Source organism: Sus scrofa, chromosome 10, assembly GCF_000003025.6.
Source record: "Sus scrofa isolate TJ Tabasco breed Duroc chromosome 10, Sscrofa11.1, whole genome shotgun sequence".
In the NCBI taxonomy this organism is placed as follows: Eukaryota; Metazoa; Chordata; class Mammalia; order Artiodactyla; family Suidae; genus Sus; species Sus scrofa.
The window spans coordinates 38,743,088-38,764,461 of record NC_010452.4 but is presented as its reverse complement, the minus strand read 5'-3'; the positions used below and the strand labels follow the sequence as shown (position 1 = coordinate 38,764,461).

At 38.4% G+C, this 21,374-nt stretch overlaps 1 long non-coding RNA gene across 1 annotated transcript in view; it reads left to right on the top strand.

The window, feature by feature from the left end:
- The window catches only part of LOC110255679, a 50,039-nt gene extending 29,687 nt beyond the window's left edge, over positions 1-20,352 (top strand). The window contains exons 2-3 of the long non-coding RNA XR_002336323.1: positions 19,043-19,108; positions 20,198-20,352. This is a non-coding gene — a long non-coding RNA (uncharacterized LOC110255679). The remainder of the gene's footprint in view (positions 1-19,042; positions 19,109-20,197) is intronic.

Sequence of the window (21,374 nt, the reverse complement as noted above, 5' to 3'; positions counted from 1 at the left end):
GACAAAAGTCCTTAATATACCTATTTCTTCATGTGGAGATGAGACTGAATACTACTGGTCCACTAAACAATATCCCCTCAACCTTCTGCTTTTCTCCCTCCTCTACAATTAATGCTTATTTTTTTGACATGTCAGTACACTATCTGTTTAATTCTGCATTTTTTAAGTCAAATATTTCTGAAAATTATCATCTTGACACATGTATCTCTAGGTCACTGGTTTTCACTGTTGTTTATTTACATAAATACACTGGTGACTATTTCCATTTCACTGGTGATGTCGCCATGAATAATTTTGGGCATATCTCTTTGTTGTTACAAATAGAATGTGAGAAGTGGAATTGTTACTGGATCGTTTTTATAAATCTTCAGGTTGACTCTATTTTGTCTGTCTTCCAAAATGGTTAATTCTGTTCCACCCCCACTAGCCCTGGAGGAGAGTCTCCATCTTCCCACATCAATATCCCTCTGGTTAATGTCCAAATTTTTATGAATTATATGATATTGACTTTATCTGCATTTCTTTGATTACTAGTGATGCTCTTTATAATGCAACATATTGGTCACCTCCTAAAGTTACTTCTTGGTAAACTGCTTGGTCATAGTCATAATTCTATTTTTTAGGAGTTATTTTCAATTGCTTATAAAATTGCATTAAAAAAAAATCTATTCTGGACCTTATTTTGTTCTGGCTTCTGGGCATTTTCAATATATCCTTCTGTTGTAAAGGATTAAACTTCTCATTCAAGACATCATTTACTGTTTTTAATGTGTCAGGGTAAAACCTACTCCTTTGCAGTTTTATTTTATATTTTCTTAAGTAAATCTTCCTCTTCTCTGAAAGCATAAAGTGTTTACTTTGAAATTTTCATTGAATGTTTTTAAATTTCATTCTTGTCACTTGATCTATTTAGCATTCGTTTATATAAATAATTAAATGTAGGGATATATTAAAGTTTTATCCATTTAAGATTATCTACTATTCTGTTATTTCCTTAAGATTAGAACCACTTCATATATTTTAGCTATTATTATTTATGAATGTCTGATTCATGAATTTTAGGGTGAATATTCCATCGCCACATTCTTTCCATTACTTTTTTGGGGGAGCCGCACCCAAGGCATATGGAAGTTCCCAGGCCAGGGGTCAAATCAGAGCTGTTGTTGCCAGCCTGTGCAACAGCCATAGCAATGCTGGATCTGAGCCACATCTGCAACCTACACCACAGCTTGTGGCAATGCCAGATCCTTAACCCACTGAGCAAGGCCAGGGATCAAACCCAGATCTTCACTGGTACTAGTCAGGTTTGTTACCACTAAGCCATGGCAGGAACTCCCTTTTCATTACTATTTTGTTAAAACAGATCACAGTATATGGTAGAGTGAGCTCCTTATACTTTGTTTCTTCAGAATTTTCTTTCCTAGTTTTAGACCTGTACTTTTATTAATTTCTCAATAATCTGGTCATTTTCTAAAAAAACCAATTTTTTTGCTCATTGGAACTGACACATTGGTTTGGAAAGAATTATCTATCACTTTTTCTAAATATGGATTTGGATCACTCACTACTTTTCTAAAGTTTCTATCTTCCAGAAGTACAATTTTCTTCATAATGCTTTGCACAGATTTTCTGAGGTTTATTCTCAAAACATTTAGCTATGGCTGCTAAAATTTTATTTTTTGCCTTTTTGCCTTTTCTAGGGCTGAATAATATTTTAATTAATTGAAGATATATGTGATTTTCATAGACTCGTCTTGCTCGCCACAATTCTGCTAAAATATCCTGTTCTAATGGGTTTTGTATAACTTTTCCTTAGATTCGTCCTGTGGACCATCACATCATCTGTCATGAATGAAAACACGTGCTTGTGACTTTCAAAATTATATGTTGTACTGGTTTTATTCCACGGAAGGTTGTCTGAGTCTGGCAGAACAATATTAATGAGAAATGATCTGGGGCCCTTTTATATGTTTAATCTGTGTTTAAAAAGCACTAAATTTCACCATGAAGATTTATGTCTCCCATAAGATTTGTTTGGTTTTGTTGTGGTTTTTTTTTTTTTTTTTGCTTTTGTTTTTGTTTTTGTTTTTTAGGGTCACACCCGAGGCATATGGAAGTTCCCAGGCTAGGGTTCAAATTGGAGCTATAGCTGCCAACCTACACCATAGCCACAGAAACACCAAGCAAGTCTGCGACCTACACCACAGCTCATGGCAACGCTGGATCCTTGACCCACTGAGTGAGGCAGGGGATCAAACCTGCATCCTCATGGATCCTACTTGGGATCGTTAACCACTGAGCCACAAAGGGAACTCCCTCCTATAAGGTTTTATTACAGGGAATATACATCAGTCTAGCAGTTTGTTTTCTTTTCCTTTAATAATAATTGTGTTTAACTCTATCACACTTTAAAATACTGCCTATGATAATTTAATAATCTTTCCCCTCCTTTAAATGAATAGCATGACTATTACATTAATAAATTTTGTGCTATAATGGTATAATAATTCCACATATGTCTTTTCTGTAGAGGTAATTTTAAAATTTCTAGGTGTAAATATTTGAAGTACTCTGAAAAGGTATTTACTTTAAAACTTATTAAATAAAATAATATTGTATAAGTTTTAGGCATAAAACAGAAGGGTGTGAAATATGTATATATTTCAAAATGATTACCACAGTGAGAGTAGTTAACATACATCACCACATAGAGTTTTTGTTTGTTTTGCTTGTGATGAAGTATTTTAAGATCTCTCTTAGGACATTTCAAATATACAATATAGCATTGTTAATAAGTCACAATGCTGTACACTGCATCCCTAGGACTTACTTATCTTACAGCTGGAAGTTGATATCGTTTGTCCCCCCTTCCCCATTTTGCTCATCCCTCACCACACCCCTCTGGCAATCACCAAGTCCTCATGGATACTAGTTGGGTTCCTCAACCACTGAGCCATGATGGAAACTCCAAAACACAAACAATTTCTGCATGTTGATTTTGTACCCTGTAGCTTACTCCATGAGTTTTCTTAGAAGTATAAGAACATGACATCTGCAAACACTGAAAATTTTGCTTTACCTTTTTTTTTTTTTTTTTTTGTCTTTTTGTCTTTTTGTCTGTTGTTGTTGTTGTTGCTGTTGTTGCTATTTCTTGGGCCGCTCCCGCGGCATATGGAGGTTCCCAGGCTAGGGGTTGAATCGGAGCTGTAGCCACCGGCCTACGCCAGAGGCACAGCAACGCGGGATCCGAGCCGCATCTGCGACCTACACCACAGCTCACAGCAACGCCGGATCGTTAACCCACTGAGCAAGGGCAGGGACCGAACCCGCAACCTCATGGTTCCTAGTCGGATTCGTTAACCACTGCGCCACGACGGGAACTCCTGCTTTACCTTTACGATGTGGATTTATTTACTTTTCTCACCTAGCTGCTCTGGCTCGGAGCTTTCAGTACCATGTTGAATGAAAAGGGTAGCAACAGGTAACTTTGCCTTGGTCTGAATCTTAGAAGAATAGCTTTCAGGATTCAAAATAGGTTGTTCGCTTCGAGCTTGTCATATGATTTTTACTGTGTTGAGGTGTATTCCTCCTGTAACTAATTTTTTGACAGTCTTTTTTTTTTTTTTTTTTTTTTTTTTTTTTTGTTCTGCTATGGTATGCAGAAGTTCCCAGGCCAGAGATCAAACTCGTGCCATAGCAGTGACAATGCCATATCCTTAACCTGCTGAGCCACCAAGGAGCTCTTTTGGCAGTCTTTATCATGAGAGCTGGATTTGGTCAAAAATTTTTCTGTATATACTAATAGGATCATATTTTCCCTTTATTCTCTTAATGTGATGAATCACATTGATTGGTATATGTTGAGCCATCTTTGCATCCAGGCATAAATCCCATTTGATCATGGTAAATGACCCTTTTAATGTGCTGGTGAATTTAGTTGGCCAGTATTTTGAGTATACTTCATCTGTTTTTCAGGGATATTGACCTGTACCTTTCTCATAGTGCCCTGTGTAGTTTTGATATTGGGGTAATGCCTCATAAGATGGCTTGAAAGTGTTGCTTCCTCTTTAAATGTTTAGAAGTATTTGAGAAGTATAGGCTTTAATTTCTCCTTAAATATTTGGTATAATTCACCAGTAAAGAGTTCCTGTCATGGCTCAGTGGTTAATGAATCCGACTAGGAACCATGAAGTTGCCAGTTCGATCCCTGCCCTTGCTCAGTGGGTTAAGGATCCAGCATTGCCATGAGCTGTGGTGTAGGTTGCAGATGGGGCTCGGATCTGGCGATGCTGTGGCTGTGGTGTAGGCCAGTGGCTACAGCTCTGATTCGACCCCTAGCCTGGGAACCTCCATATGCCGCAGATGCAGCCCTAGAAAAGACAAAAAAAAAAAAAAAAAAAAAAAAAAGACAAAAAAATTCCCCAGTAAAACCATCTGGTTCTGGGATTTTATGTATTAGGAGATTTTTTTAAAATAATTTCATTCTTTGGCGTTCCCGTTGTGGCTCAGTGGTTAATGAATCCGACTAGGAACCATGAGACTGTGGGTTCAATCCCTGGCCTTGGTCAGTGGGTTAAAGATCCGGCGTTGCTGTGAGCTGTGGTGTAGGTTGCAGATGCAGCTCGGATCCTGCTTTGCTGTGGCTCTGGCGTAGGCCAGTGGCTATAGCTCTGATTAGACCCCTAGCCTGGGAACCTCCATATGCTATGGGTACAGCTCTAGAAAAGGTAAAAAGACTAATAACAATAATTTCATTATTTTTACTGACTCATTACTAGTCTGTTCAGATATTCTATTTTTAAACTATTTAGTCGTGGTAGATTGTATGTTTCTAGGAGTTCGTCCATTTTTTCTAGGTAATCCAAGTTGTTTGCGTATGATTGTTAATAGTTGGTAGTCTTTGAGCTCCTGTTGTGACTCAGTGGTAATGAACCCAACTAGTATCCATGAGAAAGCAGGTTTAGTCCCTGGCCTTGCTCAGAGAGTGAAGGATGTGGCATTGTCTTGGACTGTGGTGTAGGTTGCAGACATAGTTCTAATCCCACACTGCGGTGGCTGTGACACAGGCCGGCAGCTGGAGCTCCGATTTGACTCCTATCCTGGTAACTTCTATATTCTGTGGGTGCAGTCCTAAAAAAAAAAAAAAAGAAAGAAAATAGTTAATAGTCTCTTATTGTACTTTGCACACCTGTGGCATCATTGTAATGCCACACACACACACACACACACACATCTTTTTCTTAGTCGAGCTAACAGTTTGTCCATTTGGTTTTATCTTTTCCAAAAGAAAAAAACCTCCTCAATATTGTTTATCTATTTCTGGTTGTTTCTGTTACTTTTATAACTGCTCTAATCTTTATTATTTATTTCCTTCTGCCAACACTGGGCTTAGTTTGCTTTTTTTCCGTTTCCTTTAGTTGTAAAGTTAGGTTAATTGAGAATTTTTTTTTCCAGCACCAAAAGATTTTATTACTTATGGCACAGCTAATATGAGAATAATACTGTATTGGTAATCCTGACCCCCACTTCCCACAGGGATGACACAGAGGGATCCAGTTGGGTGCTAGGCATGTACTCGGTTTTGTTACATTGAGGATGCTACCACTTTTTTTGTCTTTTTTTTTGTCTTTTCTAGGGACACACCTGTGGCATATGGAGATTCCCAGGTTAGGGTTTTAATTGCAGCTGTAGCCACCAGCCTATGCCAGAGCCACAACAATGCTGGATCCGAGCCTTGTCTTTAACCTATACCATAGCTCACTGCAATGCCGGATCCTTAACCCACTGAGTGAGGCCAGGGGTGGAACCTGCAACCTCATGGTTCCTAGTTGTATTCGTTAACCATTGAGCCAGTGACAGGAACTCCCGAGGATGCTACCACTTTTAAAATGAGAGGTTAGCAGGAGATCCCCAGTGGCTCAGGTTAAGGATCTATCATTGTCACTGCTGTGGCGAGGGTTCGATTCCCAGCCTGAGAACTTCTGCGTGCCATGGGTGCGACCCTGCCCCCCCAAAAATGAGAGGTTAGCAAACTTCCTGTTTGTTTGAGGGAGAGACAGTACCTCATTCCTCAAGGCTGTTCATTACAAACACAGTCTTAAATGGTTTAGGTAAAATGCTGTCAAGGCATACATTCTTTTTCTTGCCTTTTTAATTGAAGAACAGTTGGCATACTGTATTAGGTTAGTTTCAGGAGTACAACATAATGATTCAACTTTTTTGTGTGTGTGTCTTTTTTTTGCCATTTCTTGGGCCGCTCCCGCGGCATATGGAGGTTCCCAGGCTAGAGGTTGAATCGGAGCTGTAGCTGCCAGCCTATGCCAGAGCCACAGCTACGCGGGATCCGAGCTGCGTCTGTAACCTACACCACAGCTCACGGCAACGCCGGATCGTTAACCCACTGAGCAAGGGCAGGGATCGAACCCGCAACCTCATGGTTCCTAGTCGGATTCGTTAACCACTGCGCCACAACGGGAACTCCTGATTCAACTTTTTTTTAAAGTGATCACCATGACGAGTCTAGTAACCATCTGTTCCTATCCATAGTTAGTGCAATGTTGTGAACCGTATTTTTTGTTATATATTAAATTTTTGTCACCTTTTTATTTTATAACCGGAATTCTGTACTTCTTATGTCCCTTCACATATCTTGCCCAACAACTACTCAGCTCCTCTCTTGCAACCACCAATTTGTTCACTGTGTCTGTAAGACTGGTCTTGTTGTATTTATTTTGTTTTTAGATTTCACATGTAAGTGAAATCATATATTGTCTGTCCTTTCCTTTTTTTTTTTTTTTTTTTTTTTTTTTTTTTTTTTTTTTTTTTTATGGCCGAGCCTGCAACATATTGAAGTTCCCAGGCTAGGAGGTGAAGTGGAGCTGCAGCTGCCAACCTACACCACAGGCACAGCAGCAATGCTGGATCCGAGCCATGTCTATGATCTACACCATAGCTCATGGCTGTACTGGATCCCTAACACACTGAGCAAGACCAGGGATTGAACCCGCATCCTCAAGGATACTAGTCGGATTCATTACCACTAAGCCACAACAGGAACGCCGGTGTTTGTCTTTTTCTATGTGACTTATTTCACATAGTGTAACACTCTCTAGGTCCATCCATGGTGTTGTAAGTGTCAAGCTTTCAACTTTTTTTTTTTTTTTTTTTTGCCTTTTCTTGAGCTGCTCCTGTGGCATGTGGAGGTTCCCAGGCTAGGGGTCTAATCGGAGCTGTAGCCGCCGGCCTACGCCAGATCCACAGCAACGCAGGGTCTGAGCCACGTCTGTGACCTACACCACAGCTCTCGGCAATGCCGGATCCTTAACCCACTGAGCAAGTCCAGGGATCAAACCTGCAACCTCATCGTTCCTAGTTGGATTCGTTAACCACTGAGCCACGACAGGAATTCCAACTTTTTAAAAATTAATGAATTTTATTACATTTATAGGTGTACAATGATCATCACAACCAAATTTTACAGCATCTCCATCCCAAACCCTTGGTGCATCCCCCACCCCGCAAACTGTCTCATTTGGAAACCATAAGTTTTTCAAAGTCTGTGAGTCAGTATCTGTTCTGCCAAGAAGTTCATTGTGTCCTTTTTTCAGATTCCACATGTAAGTGATAGCATTTGATGCTGGTGTCTCATTGTCTGACTGACTGCACTTAGCATGATAACTTCTAGGTCCATCCATGTTGCTAAAAATGCCGGTATTTCATTCCTTTTAATGGCTGAGTAATACTCCACTGTGTATATGTACCACATCTTTTTTTTTCTTTTTTTCTTTTCCCACTGTACAGCAAGGGGATCAAGTTATCCTTACATGTATACATTACAATTATATTTTTTCCCCACCCTTTGTTCTGTTGCAACATGAGTGTCTGGACATAGTTCTCAATGCTATTCAGCAGGATCTCCTTGTAAATCTATTCTAAGTTGTGTCTGAGAAGCCCAAGCTCCTGATCCTTCCCCCTCCCATCAGGAAGCCACAAGTCTCTTCTCCAAGTCCATGATTTTCTTTTCTGAGATGTTCATTTGTGCTGGATATTAGAGTGCAGTTATAAGCGATATCATGTGGTATTTGTCTTTGTCTTTCTGGCTCATTTCACTCAGTATGAGATTCTCTAGTTCCATCCATGTTGCTGCAAATGGCATATTGTCATTCTTTTTTATGGCTGAGTAGTATTCCATTGTGTATATATACCACCTCTTCCGAATCCAATCATCTGTCGATGGACATTTGGGTTGTTTCCATGTCCTGGCTATTGTGAATAGTGCTGCAATGAACATGCAGGTGCATGTGTTTCTTTTAAGTAGAGTTTTGTCCGGATAGATGCCCAAGAGTGGAATTGAGGGGTCATATGGAAGTTCTATGTATAGATTTCTAAGGTATCTCCAAACTGTTTTCCACAGTGGCTGTACCAGTTTACATTCCCACCAACAGTGCAGGAGGGTTCCCTTTTCTCCACACCCCCTCCAGCACTTGCTATTTGTGGATTTATTAATGATGGCCATTCTGACTGGTGTGAGGTGGTATCTCATGATAGTTTTGATTTGCATTTCTCTTATGATCAGCGATGTTGAGCATTTTTTCATGTGTTTGCTGGCCATCTGTATATCTTCTTTGGAGAAATGTCTATTCAGGTCTTTTGCCCATTTTTCCATTGATTGATTGGCTTTTTTGCTGTTGGGTTGTATAAGTTGTTTATATATTTTAGAGATTAAGCCCTTGTCAGTTGCATCATTTAAAACTGTTTTCTCCCATTCTGAAAGTTGTCTTTTTGTTTTCTTTTGGGTCTCCTTTGCTGTGCAAAAGCTTTCCAGTTTGATGAGGTCCCATGGGTTTATTTTTGCTCTAATTTCTATTGCTTTGGGAGACTGACCTGAGAAAATATTCATGATGTTGATGTCAGAGAGTGTTTTGCCTATGTTTTCTTCTAGGAGTTTGATGGTGTCCTGTCGTATATTTAAGTCTTTCAGCCATTTTGAGTTTATTTTTGTGCACGGTATGAGGGTGTGTTCTAGTTTCATTGCTTTGCATGCAGCTGTCCAGGTTTCCCAGCCATGCTTGCTGAATAGACTTTCTTTTTCCCATTTTATGTTCTTGCCTCCCTTGTCAAAGATTAATTGACCATAGGTGTCAGGGTTTATTTCCGGATTCTCTATTCTGTTCCATTGGTCTGTCTGTCTGTTTTGATACCAGTACCACACTGTTTTGATGACTGTGGCTTTGTAGTATTTCTTGAAGTCTGGGAGGGTTTTGCCTCCTGCTTGGTTTTTGTTTCTCAGGATTGCTTTGGCAATTCTGGGTCTTTTGTTGTTCCATATAAATGTTTGGATTGTTTGTTCTAGTTCTGTGAAAAATGTCATGGGTAATTTGATAGGGATTGCATTGAATCTGTAGATTGCTTTGGGTAGGATGGCCATTTTCACAATATTGATTTTCCCAATCCAGGAACATGGAATATCTTTCCATTTCTTTACATCTTCTTTGATTTCTTTGATTAAAGTTTTATAGTTCTCAGCATATAGGTCCTCTACCTCTTTCGTCAGGTGTATTCCGAGGTATCTGATTTTGTGAGGTGCAGTTTTAAAAGGTATCGTTTTTTTGTATTCCTTTTCTAATATTTCATTGCTGGTATACAGAAATGCAACTGACTTCTGAATGTTAATCTTATATCCTGCTGCTTTGCTGAATTTATTAATCAGTTCAAGTAGTTTTTGGGTTGAGTCCTTCGGGTTTTCTATGTATAGTATCTTGTCATCTGCATACAGTGACAGTTTGATCTCTTCTCTTCCTATATGATGCCTTTTATTTCTTTTGTTTGTCTAATTGCTGTGGCTAGGACTTCCAAAACTATGTTGAAGAGCAGTGGTGAGAGTGGGCATCCCTCTCTTGTTCCAGATTTGAGTGAGAAGGCTTTCAGTTTTTCCCCATTGAGTATTATATTTGCTGTGGGTTTATCATAAATGCCTTTGATTATATTCAGGAATGTTCCTTCTATACCCACTTTGGCGAGAGTCTTGATCATGAATGGATGTTGGACTTTGTCAAATGCTTTTTCTGCGTCTACTGAGATGATCATATGATTTTTGACTTTTCTTTTGTTAATGTGGTGTATGATGTTGATTGATTTGCGTATGTTGAACCATCCTTGTGGACCTGGGATGAACCCTACCTGGTCATGGTGTATGATTTTTTTGATATGTTGTTGGATTTGGTTGGCTAAGATTTTGTTGAGAATTTTTGCATCTATATTCATCAATGATATTGGCTGATGGTTTTCTTTTTTGGTGGTATCTCTTTCTGGTTTTGGAATGAGGGTGATGGTGGCCTCATAGAATGTCTTTGGGAGTATTCCTTCTTCTTCAACCTTTTGAAAGAGTTTAAGGAGGATGGGCACCAATTCCTCTTTATATGTTTGGTAAAATTCACCTGTGAAGCCATCTGGTCCTGGACTTTTATTTGTAGGGAGTGATTTTATGACCTCTTCAATTTCATTTCTAGTGATTGGTCTGTTCAGTTGGTCTGTTTCTGCTTGATTCAGTTTTGGCAAGCTGTAAGATTCTAGAAAATTGTCCATTTCTTCCAGACTGTCAAACTTGTTGCCATACAGTTGTTCATAGTATTCTCTTATGGTTTTTTTTTGTATTTCTGCTGTATCCGTTGTGATTTCTCCTTTTTCACTTAAAATTTTGGTTATTTGGGTTCTTTCTCTTCTCTCTTTAGTGAGTCTGGCCAGGGGTTTGTCAATTTTGTTCACCTTTTCAAAGAACCAGCTCTTGGTTTTATTAATTTTCTCTATTGTTTTTTGAGTCTCTATTGATTTCTTCCTTGGCCTTTATAATTTCCTTCCTTCTGCTGACTTTAGGACTTTTTTGTTCTTCTTTTTCTAATTCATTCAGGTGGAGGGTTAAGTTGTCAATTTGGGATCTTTCTTCTTTTTTGAGAAAGGCCTGTATTGCTATAAATTTCCCTCTGAGCACTGCTTTCGCAGCATCCCATAGGTTTTGAGAGGTTGTGTCTTCATTATCATTTGTTTCAAGGTAGTTTTTAATTTCCTTCTTGATTTCCTCATTGACCCATTGGGTTTTTAGTAGCATGTTGTTTAGTCTCCATGGAGTAGGTTTTTTCTCTTTCCTTTTCCCATGGTTGGTTTCTAATTTCATGGCATTGTGGTCAGAGAAGATACTTGAGATAATTTCTATGCTCCTAAATTTATTGAGGTTAGCTTTGTGTCCCAATATGTGGTCGATTCTTGAGAATGTTCCATGAGCATTTGAGAAGAATGTGTATTCTGATTTTTTTGGATGTAGTGTCCTGAAGATATCAATTAAGTCTAACTTTTCTATTGTTTCCTTTAGGATCTCCATTGCTTTATTGGTTTTCTGTCTAGAGGATCTGTCCATTGATGTGAGGGGGTTATTAAGGTCTCCTACTATGATTGTATTCTCATCAATATTTCCCTTTATGTGTGTTAATATTTGTTGTATGTATCTGGGTGCTCCTGTATTTGGGGCATATATGTTGACGATAGTAACATCCTCTCCTTGGATGGATCCCTTAATCATTAAGTAGTGTCCTTCTTTGTCTTTCTTTATGTCTTTTGTTTTAAAGTCTATTTTGTCTGATATGAGCGTTGCAACTCCCGCTTTTCTGTCATGTCTATTGGTGTGAAATATTTTTCCCCACCCTTTCGCTTTCAATCTATATGTATCCTTTGTCCTAAGGTGAGTTTCTTGTAGGCAGCATATTGAAGGTTTTTGCCTTTTTATCCACTCAGCCACTCTGTGTCTTTTGATTGGAGCATTCAGTCCATTGACATTTAAGGTGATAACTGATAGATGATTATTTATTGCCATTTTGAACCTCGTGTTCCAGTTGATTCTATGGTTTTCCATTCTTCCTTTCTTTTTTTTTGGTTGGATGGTCTCCTGTTATTATCTGCTTGAGTGTTTTGTTTTTTTTTTTTCATTTTTTGCAAATGCAATATTTGGTTTTGGCTTGTGGTTGCCCTGTTTTTTAAGTATGTTAACCCCTTCCTATAATTGTGTGTTTTAGCCTGATGGTCCTGTAGGGTCAAATGCTTCATTACTATATTAAAATTAAGAAGAGAAACAAACAAACAAGCAGAAAGGGTCTATTTATTTCCTGACATCTTTTGCCCAAATTTTATGATTTTGATGACTTTTTTTTCTTTTTAATTTTATTTTGTTTGAAACATGTTCATGATTAAATCTGTATGCTGGCTTATTTGAGTGGCTGCTCTCTGATTGTGGTTTCCTCGGTTTGATGCTGGTGTCTCATTGTCTGACTGACTGCACTTAGCATGATAATTTCTAGGTCCATCCATGTTGCTAAAAATGCCATTATTTCGTTCCTTTTAATGGCTGAGTAATATTCCACTGTGTATATGTACCACATCTTCTTGATCCACCCCTCTGTTGATGGACATTTAGGTTGCTTCCATGTCTTGGCTATTGCATATAGTGCTCCACTGAACACTGGAGTACATGTGTCTATTTGAGTCATGGTTTCCTCTGGATAGATGCCCAGGAGTGGGGATGCTGGATCAAATGGCAAGTCTATTTTTAGATTTCTGAAGACTCTCCATATTGTTTTCCATAGTGGTTGCACCAATTTACATTCCTACCAACAGTGTACTAGGGTTCCTTTTTCTCCACACCCTCTCCAGCACCTCTTGTTTGTAGGCTTTTTAATGATGGCCATTCTGGCTAGTGTAAGGTGGTATCTCATAGTGGTCTTGATGTGCATTTCTCTAATAATGAGTGATGTTGAACATCTTTTCATGTGTTTTTTAGCCATCCGTATGTCTTTGGAGAATTGTCTGTTTAGATCTTCTGCCCATTTTTTAATGGGGTTGTTTGGTTTTTTGGGATTTGAGCTGTAGGAGGTGTTTATAAATTTTGGAGATTACTTCCTTGTCAGTTTATTCATTTGCAAAGATTTTCTCCCATCCTGTGGGTTGTCTTTTCATTTCGTTGAGGGTTTTCTTTGCTGTGCAAACTTTTAATTAAGTCCCATTTGTTTATTTTTGTTTTTATTGTCAATACTCTAAGAGGTGGATCTGAGAAGATGTTGCTGTCGTTTATGTCAGAGAGTGTTTGGCCTGTGTTTTCCTCTAAGTTTTATAGTGTCTGGTCTTATATCTAGGTCTAATCCATTTGGAGTTTATTTTTGTATATGGTGTTAGGAAGTGTTCTAATTTCATTCTTTTCCATGTGGCTGTCCAGTTTTCCCAGCACCACTTACTGAACAAGCTGTCCTTTCTCCATTGTATATCCTTGCCTCCTTTGTCATAGATGAGTTGGCTGTAGGTGTGTGGGTTTAATTTTGGGCTTTCTATCTTGTTCCACTGATCTATATTTGTCTTTGTGCCAGTACCATACGGTTTTGATGACTGTAGCTTTGTAGTATAGTCTGAAGTCCGGGAGCCTGATTCCTCCAGCTCCATTTTTCTTTTTAAGGATGTCTTTGGCTATTCTGGGTCTTTTATATTTCCAAACAAACTTTAAAATATTTTGTTCGAGGTCTGTGAAAAATGTCCTTGGTAATTTGATGGGGATTGCACTGAATCTGTAGATTGCCTTCAGTAGTATAGTCATTTTGATAATATTGACTCTTCCAATCCAAGAGCATGGTATGTCTTTGCATCTATTTGTGTCATCTTTGATTTCTTTCATCAGTGTCTTATAGTTTTCAGAGTACAGGTCTTTTGTCTCTTTAGGTAGGTTTACTCCTAGGTATTTTATTCTTTTGGATGTGATGATAAACGGGATTGCTTCCCTAATTTCTCTTTCTGATCTTTCATTGTTAGTATATAGAAATGCAATTGATTTCTGTGTATTAATTTTGCATCCTGCAACTTTGCCAAATTCGTGGATGAGCTCTAACAGTTTTCTGGTAGAGTCTTTAGGATTCTCTAGGTATAGTATCATGTCATCTGCAAATAGGGATAGTTTTACTTCTTCCTTTCCAATTTGGATTCCTTTTATTTCTCTTACTTCTCTGATTGTCATGGCTAGGACTTCCAAAACTATGTTGAAGAGTAGTGGCGAGAGCGGACATCCTTGTCTTGTTCCTGATCTCAGCAGGAATTCTTTCAGCTTTTCACCATTGAGAATAATGTTAGCTGTGGGTTTGTCATATATGGCCTTTATTATGTTGAGGTAGGTTCCCTATATGCCCACTTTCTGAAGGATTTTTATCAGAAATGGGTGTTGGATTTTGTAAAAGGCTTTTTCTGCATCTATTTAGAGGATCATAGGTTTTTTTCTTCAGTTTGTTAATGTAAGCATGGGACATCTTTCCATTTATTTGTATCTTCAATTTCTTTCACTACTCTTTTCTAGTTTTCAGTATAGAGATCCTTCACCTCCTTGTTTAAATTTATTCTTGTGTATTTTTATGTAATTTTAAATGGGATTGTTTCTATTTATACTTCTGATAAGACACTGTAGAAAAATAATTGCTTTTTGTATGTTGGTTTGGTATCCTACAAACTAACCATTCTAACAAATTTTGGGGGGGTCTTTAGGGTTTTCCAATTTAATATGCCACTGAAAATGGAGACAATTTTAGTTCTTCTTTTCCTTCTTTGCTTCCCCCGCTTTTTTTTTTTTCTTGCCTGATTGTTTTGGCTAGGACATGGAGCACTATGTTAATTAAAAGTGATAACAATAGGCATTGTTGTGTTGTTCTGATCATAGAACAAAAGCTTTTAGCTTTCCCCCATAATACCACTATAATGAGTACTATGTTAGCCATGGGCTTGTTATATGGCTTTTATTCCTCCCATACCCAATTGGTTTAGAGTTTTCACCATGAACAATGTTAAATTTTGTCAAAAACTTCTAATGCACCCATTAAGATGATTATGTAATTTTATCTTACTTTTTTTTTTTTTTGTCGTTTTGCCTTTTCTAGGGCTGCTCCTGTGGCATATGGAGATTCCCAGGCTAGGGGTCTAATTGCAGCTGTAGCTGCCAGCCTACACTAGAGCCACAGCAATGCTGGATCCCAGCCATGTCTGCAACCTACACCATAGCTCACAGCAACACTGGATCCTTAACCCACTGAGCAAGGCCAGGGATCAAACCCACAACCTCATGGTTCCTAGTTGGATTCATTAACCACTGAGTCACGATGGGAACTCCGATTATATAATTTTAATCCTCCATTTTGTAAATGTGTATTACATTTATACATTTGTGGATACTGAAGATCCCTGCATGTTCAGAATAAATCTCACTTCATCATTATGTATGATCCATTTCATGTCCTGTTGAATTTGATTTGCTATTTCAGGGGTTTGTACCTATTTCATCAGGGATATTGGCTTGTAGTTTTTTTCTTTCTTTGCAGTATCCTTGCCTTGTATTTTATCGGAGTAATGCAATCTGCATAAAGTGTTTGCAAGTGTTACTCCCCGTCTCCTACTTTTTTGGAAGAATTTGAGAAGAACTTGTGTTAATTCTTTAAATGTTTTATATAATTCACCAGTCAATCTTTCTTGTAATGGACTTTTGGGAGAGGCTTTTTCATGACTAATTTAATTGTCTTGTAATTGAATCATGAAGAAGAAGAACCACAACAGTTTTTGGAGGTGTTATATGTTTAAGAAATTACCCATTTCTTATTGACTGTCTAATCATTCATAGTCTCTTATAGCCTTTGTATGATATCAGTTGTAATGTTTTCTATTTCATCTAATTTTTATTTATTGGAGTCCTTTCTATTTCCTGCTAAGTCTAGTTAAAGTTGTTTTTTGTACACTATCTAAAACAGTTCTTAGTTTTATATATATGAAATTAATTTTTCTTTAATCCTTATTTTCTTCCTTCTACTAATTTAGTGTCTTTTTTCTCATTCCTTGACTTATAACATTAGTTTGAGATCATTTTGTATTCTGCAGTCATTTTTGATGTAAATGTGCCTCTTAAAACTGCTTTACTGCATCCTATAAGTTTTAGTATGTTGTATGATTTCGCTTTTAAAAATTTCTTGGAGTTCCCGTCATGGCGCAGTGGTTAACGAATCCGACTAGGAACCATGAGGTTGCGGGTTCGGTCCCTGCCCTTGCTCAGTGGGTTAACGATCCGGCGCTGCCGTGAGCTGTGGTGTAGGTTGCAGACGCGGCTCAGATCCCGCGTTGCTGTGGCTCTGGTGTAGGCCTGTGGCTACAGCTCCGATTGGACCCCTAGCCTGGGAACCTCCATATGCCGCGGGAGCGGCCCAAGAAATAGCAAAAAGAAAAAAAAAAAAAAAAAAATTTCTTGACCTACTGTTGTTTAGTAGTAAGTTGCTTTATTTCCACATATTGGTGAAGTTTCCAGCTTTCTTCTTGCAACTGACTTCTACTTGCAACCAGTGTATTGGGAAAGAGGTTTGATGTTTTTGTTTGTTTGTTTGTTTTTTGTCTTTTTGCCTTTTCTTGGGCCGCTCCCGTGGCATATGGAGGTTCCCAGGCTAGGGGTCTAATTTGAGCTGTAGCCACCGGCCTACGCCAGAGCCACAGCAACGCAGGATCCGAGCTGCATCTGAAACCTACACCACAGCTCATGGCAATGCTGGATCCTTAACCCACTGAGCAAGGGCAGGGATCGAACTGGCAACCTCATGGTTCCTAGTCAGATTCGTTAACCACTGCGCCATGACGGGAACTCCTGATGTGGTTTTAATCATCTTTATTATAACTTACTTTGTGGCCTAACATATGATATGTCCTAGAGAATTCTCTATGTGCACTTGAGAAAAGTTTGTATGTTCCTGCTGTGGGATAAAGTGCTCTGTTAGTGACTGTTAAACTTCACATTAGATCAGAGGGAGTTAAGTCCACTGTCTCTTTACTACTTTTTTTTTTTTTTTTTTTTGTCTTTTGTCTTTTTGTTGTTGTTGTTGCTATTTCTTGGGCCGCTCCCGCGGCATATGGAGGTTCCCAGGCTAGGGGTTGAATCGGAGCTGTAGCCACCGGCCTACGCCAGAGCCACAGCAACGCGGGATCCGAGCCGCATCTGCAACCTACACCACAGCTCACGGCAACGCCGGATCATTAACCCACTGAGCAAGGGGCAGGTACCGAACCTGCAACCTCATGGTTCCTAGTCGGATTCGTCAACCACTGTGCCACGACGGGAATTCCTCTTTACTACTTTTAAGTCTGGATTATCTATCTATTGTTGAAAAATAGGGTATTGCAGTTCCTACTATTGCAGTGCTATCTGTATGTTTCAGTTCCATTAATAACTGATTTATATATTTTGGTATTTTTATTACGGGTGGCATAAACATTTATAAAGGTTATAACCTTTTTGGGTTATTCTACTTATCATCAATAACTATAGCTACCCTGATTTCTTTTGGTTTCCACTTGCTTAAAATATCTTGGTCCAGTCATTCACTTTCAGTCTGTGTGTGCCCTTAAAGCTGGAGCATGTCTCTTGTAGGCCACATATAGTTTGGCATTGTATTTATATCCATTCAGTTACTTTGTCTTTTGATTGTAGAATGTAGTCCATTTACATTTCAAACAATTGATAAGTATGGATGTATAAGGATATTTTTTTTTTTGTCTTTTTGTATTTTCTAGGGCCACACCTGTGGCATATGGAGGTTCTCAGGCTTGGGGTCTAATTGGAGCTATAGCTGCCGGCCTATGCCACAGCCACAGCAACACAGCATCCAAGCTGCGTCTGCAACCTACACCACAGCTCATGGCAACTCTGGATCCTTAACCCACTGATCGAGGCCAGGGATCAAACTCACATTCTCATGGTTCCTAGTCAGATTCGTTAACTACTGAACCATGATGGGAACTCCATAACTGACAATGTTGTTCTTTTTCTCTTTATGAATTGATGTACTAATATGCTCAGGTTCATTTCTCTATATATTTTGTGTGTCTAATATTGTTTTGTGCTTTGTGCTTAATATGAAGCTAAAATAAAACATAACAGTCAATTTTAAGCTGATAAAACTTTACTCTGCACACTAAAACTACATCTTTATTCTCTCTGGGTGTCGTAGTTCCCAGGCTGGGGGTCAAATCAAAGCTGCAGCTGCCAGCCTACATTACAGCCAGAGCAGTGCCAGATCCAAGCTGCTTCTGAGGCCTACACTGTAGCTTGTGGCAATGCTGGATCCTTAACCCACTGAGCAAGGCCAGAGATCAAATAGTTGGGTTCTTAACCTGCTGAGCCACAATGAGAACTCATTTTCCTCCCATATTTTGTTTTTGATGTCACAATTTAAATATTTTTACCTTGTGTATCCATTAAAATTTATTTTAGCTATAGGTATTTTTAAAATCTTTATACTAGAGTTATGTGATGTTCTTTCACCATTACAACATCAGAGTATTCTGAATTTAAACATACATTTACGGAGTTCCTGTCGTGGCTCAGTGGCTAACAAATCTGACTAGGAACCATGAGGTTGCGGGTTCAATCCCTGGACTTGCTCAGTGGGTTAAGGATCCGGCATTGCAGTGAGCTGTGGTATGGGTCACAGACACGGCTCGGATCCTGCGTTGCTGTGGCTCTGGCATAGGCTGGTGGCTCTAGCTCTGATTAGACCCCTAGCCTGGGGAACCTCCATATGCTGAGGGTGCGGCCCTAGAAAAGGCAAAAAGACAAAAAAAACCCCAAAAACCATATAATTTTCAGGCAAGATTTATATTCTCATATATGTTCTTGTTTCTAACTGTGCATTCTCTTATTTCAGCCTAAAATACTCCCTTGACAAGGGAGTATTTTAATAAGGCTAATCTGTTAATAAACTTCAGATTTTGCTTGTCTCAAAAACTTTGTATTTTCTTCAGTTTTGAAGAAGAATTTCCTTGGTTAGCAGGTTTTTTGTTAAATTTTAGCACTTGAATATGTAATACTTTTCTCTGGCATGCAAAGTTTTTGCTAAAACATCTATTGTCTTGAGTTTCCTTTGAATGTACAAAATTGTTTTTCTCTTGCTGCTTTTAAGATTCTCTCTTTAACTTTTGACATTTTAATTAAAATGTTTCTTAGTGTACCTGAGTGTCATTGGATTTATCCTATTTGGAACTCTGAGGACTTCATGGATTCTTTCCCCAGGTTAGTGAATTTTTCATCCATTATATCTTGGCAAGTGACTTCTGTCCTCTGCTTTCTCACTTTTATTCATTTCTTTTTTTTTGATAAAAGCCCACCTCATGTTCAGTGGCTTTTTTTTAATGGATGTCATAGTTGATGGTATGCCAAAAACCTGTCAGTATCACAAAGAAGAGGATACAGTCAGCACCTAGATGAAGACTGATTAGGAATTTAGCCTTAAGACAAGAGTTGGAGAAATTGGGAAAGGAAATTTTTGGTCTCTTCTCTCTAAATTAGACTTGTTTATATAGCCATGGGGGTGTGTTCCTGCACCTGTTGCTAACTTTTTTGCTATAGTTCTGTGGGACTATGAATGCAAAGCTTGATAACTAGGAGCCTATCCCATCTGGTCAACTGGGAGTTCCCATCATGGTGCAAAGGCAACAAATCCAACTAGGAACAATGAGGTTGTAGGTATGATCCCTGGCCTTGCTCAGTGGGTTAAGGATCCAGCATTGCCATGAGCTGTGGTGTAGATTGAAGACTCAGCTCAGATCCTACATTGCTGTTGCTGTGGCACAGACCAGCAGCTGTAGCTCCGACTGGACCCCTAGCCTGGGAATCTTCATATACCGTGAGTGCTGCCCTAAAAAGCAAAAACAAAACAAACCAAATACCAAAACAAAAACCAAAAGCCCACTGGTCAACTGAACATGTAATGGATCACTACAGGGAGATATTGGTGACTTGTGGTACCTAGAAGGAGCCTACAATATCAGCAAAAAACCAAACCAAAACTCAAAATGTCCCTCTAGGTTCATCGTAGTCCTCTTGTATTATAATCTAGAATCATCCCTACCTTTCTTCTCCAGTTTCTTGATGGTCCAACCAACAATGCTCTTACTTTCAATGGAATTATCATTGAAATCCCAAGTCCAGATAAATCTGGGAAAATAAGTCTCTCAAGTTCAAAGTTACACAAAGACATTTGTAATATCTCTACATTATTTCAGGACTAATTATATTATTGAACTCTACACTGGAATAATTTTTAAAAATAGGATGAATAGCAATTGTAACTTCTTTCTCTACTGCTTCTAATTATTATAGGTACAGAAGCTCTACTCAGCTCTTTCTGTAACAGGACTGGCAACCACTGCTTAAGATCCTATGATAAATAAGCACAGCAATGACTAAAAATAATGAAAATAAATGGGAGATTTGTTTAGTTCTTCTAGTACCTACACAGAATATCCTTACATACACAGTTCATAAGAATAAGGTTTATGACAGTTGAGAAATAAGCATTTATCAAGGCAGAGGTGCCCACCAGCAACCAAGCAGTATAGGTTGTGTTAGTATGTATCCAACATCTATAGGACACAGCACATGAAACTGGTGAGGCTAATGGACTTTAAGGTATTTATTTTAAGCTATGAAATATGCTGGCATCTTTAATTTTTTCTATTTGAATCCCTCAAGTAACATTTCTTGAAACATACCAAACCCAAGTAAGGGAAAAACAATTGTATTTGATCAATGGTTTCTCAGTTACTTTATTTGTAGGGGGAGAAAAAAGGATGATTCAGTTAGCTGCATCACAGTCATAAAATTTTACTAAAATAACTGTACACATCATATAAATTTTTGATTTCTGTACAGCAGCTTGAATAGAAGACTACTCTCTGATTTACAGCCTTAGGATCATAACAATTGCACCTTATTACTGCTTGGAAGAAATGGACAACCATTATTTCTATTAAGATCAATTTGAGATTGGTGTGGAATGTCACACTTCTAGTCTCTCTCAACAACCTCAGCCCATTTCTTAGGACTATGACTTCTTCCTGTGTAGCCATGGCATCCCAGAAAAAGAGCTTTTTACTCAGATACACCCTGATAGATTCTCTGAAGTTTTAAAAATACTCACTTGAGCACTTAAATTCATAATCAAATATTAACAGACATAAATGGAAAAATGGACAGTACCACAATCATGGGGAATTTTACCATTCCACTTACTTCAGTGGTCAAATCACCCAGAAAAAAATATCAAGAGAACTTTGCCAGCAGAATGCACATTCTTTAAATGCACATATTACATGCTGGGCTACAAAACAAGTAAATTTAGAAATTAGAAATTTTATCAAGCATCTTTTCTCCACCAAAATGCCATGAGAATAAAAATCAATTATAAGAAAAAGCTGCAAAAAACACAGACATGTTGAGGCTAAATAATATACTAATAAACAACCATTGGATCACTGGAAAGGTCAAGAAATTTAAA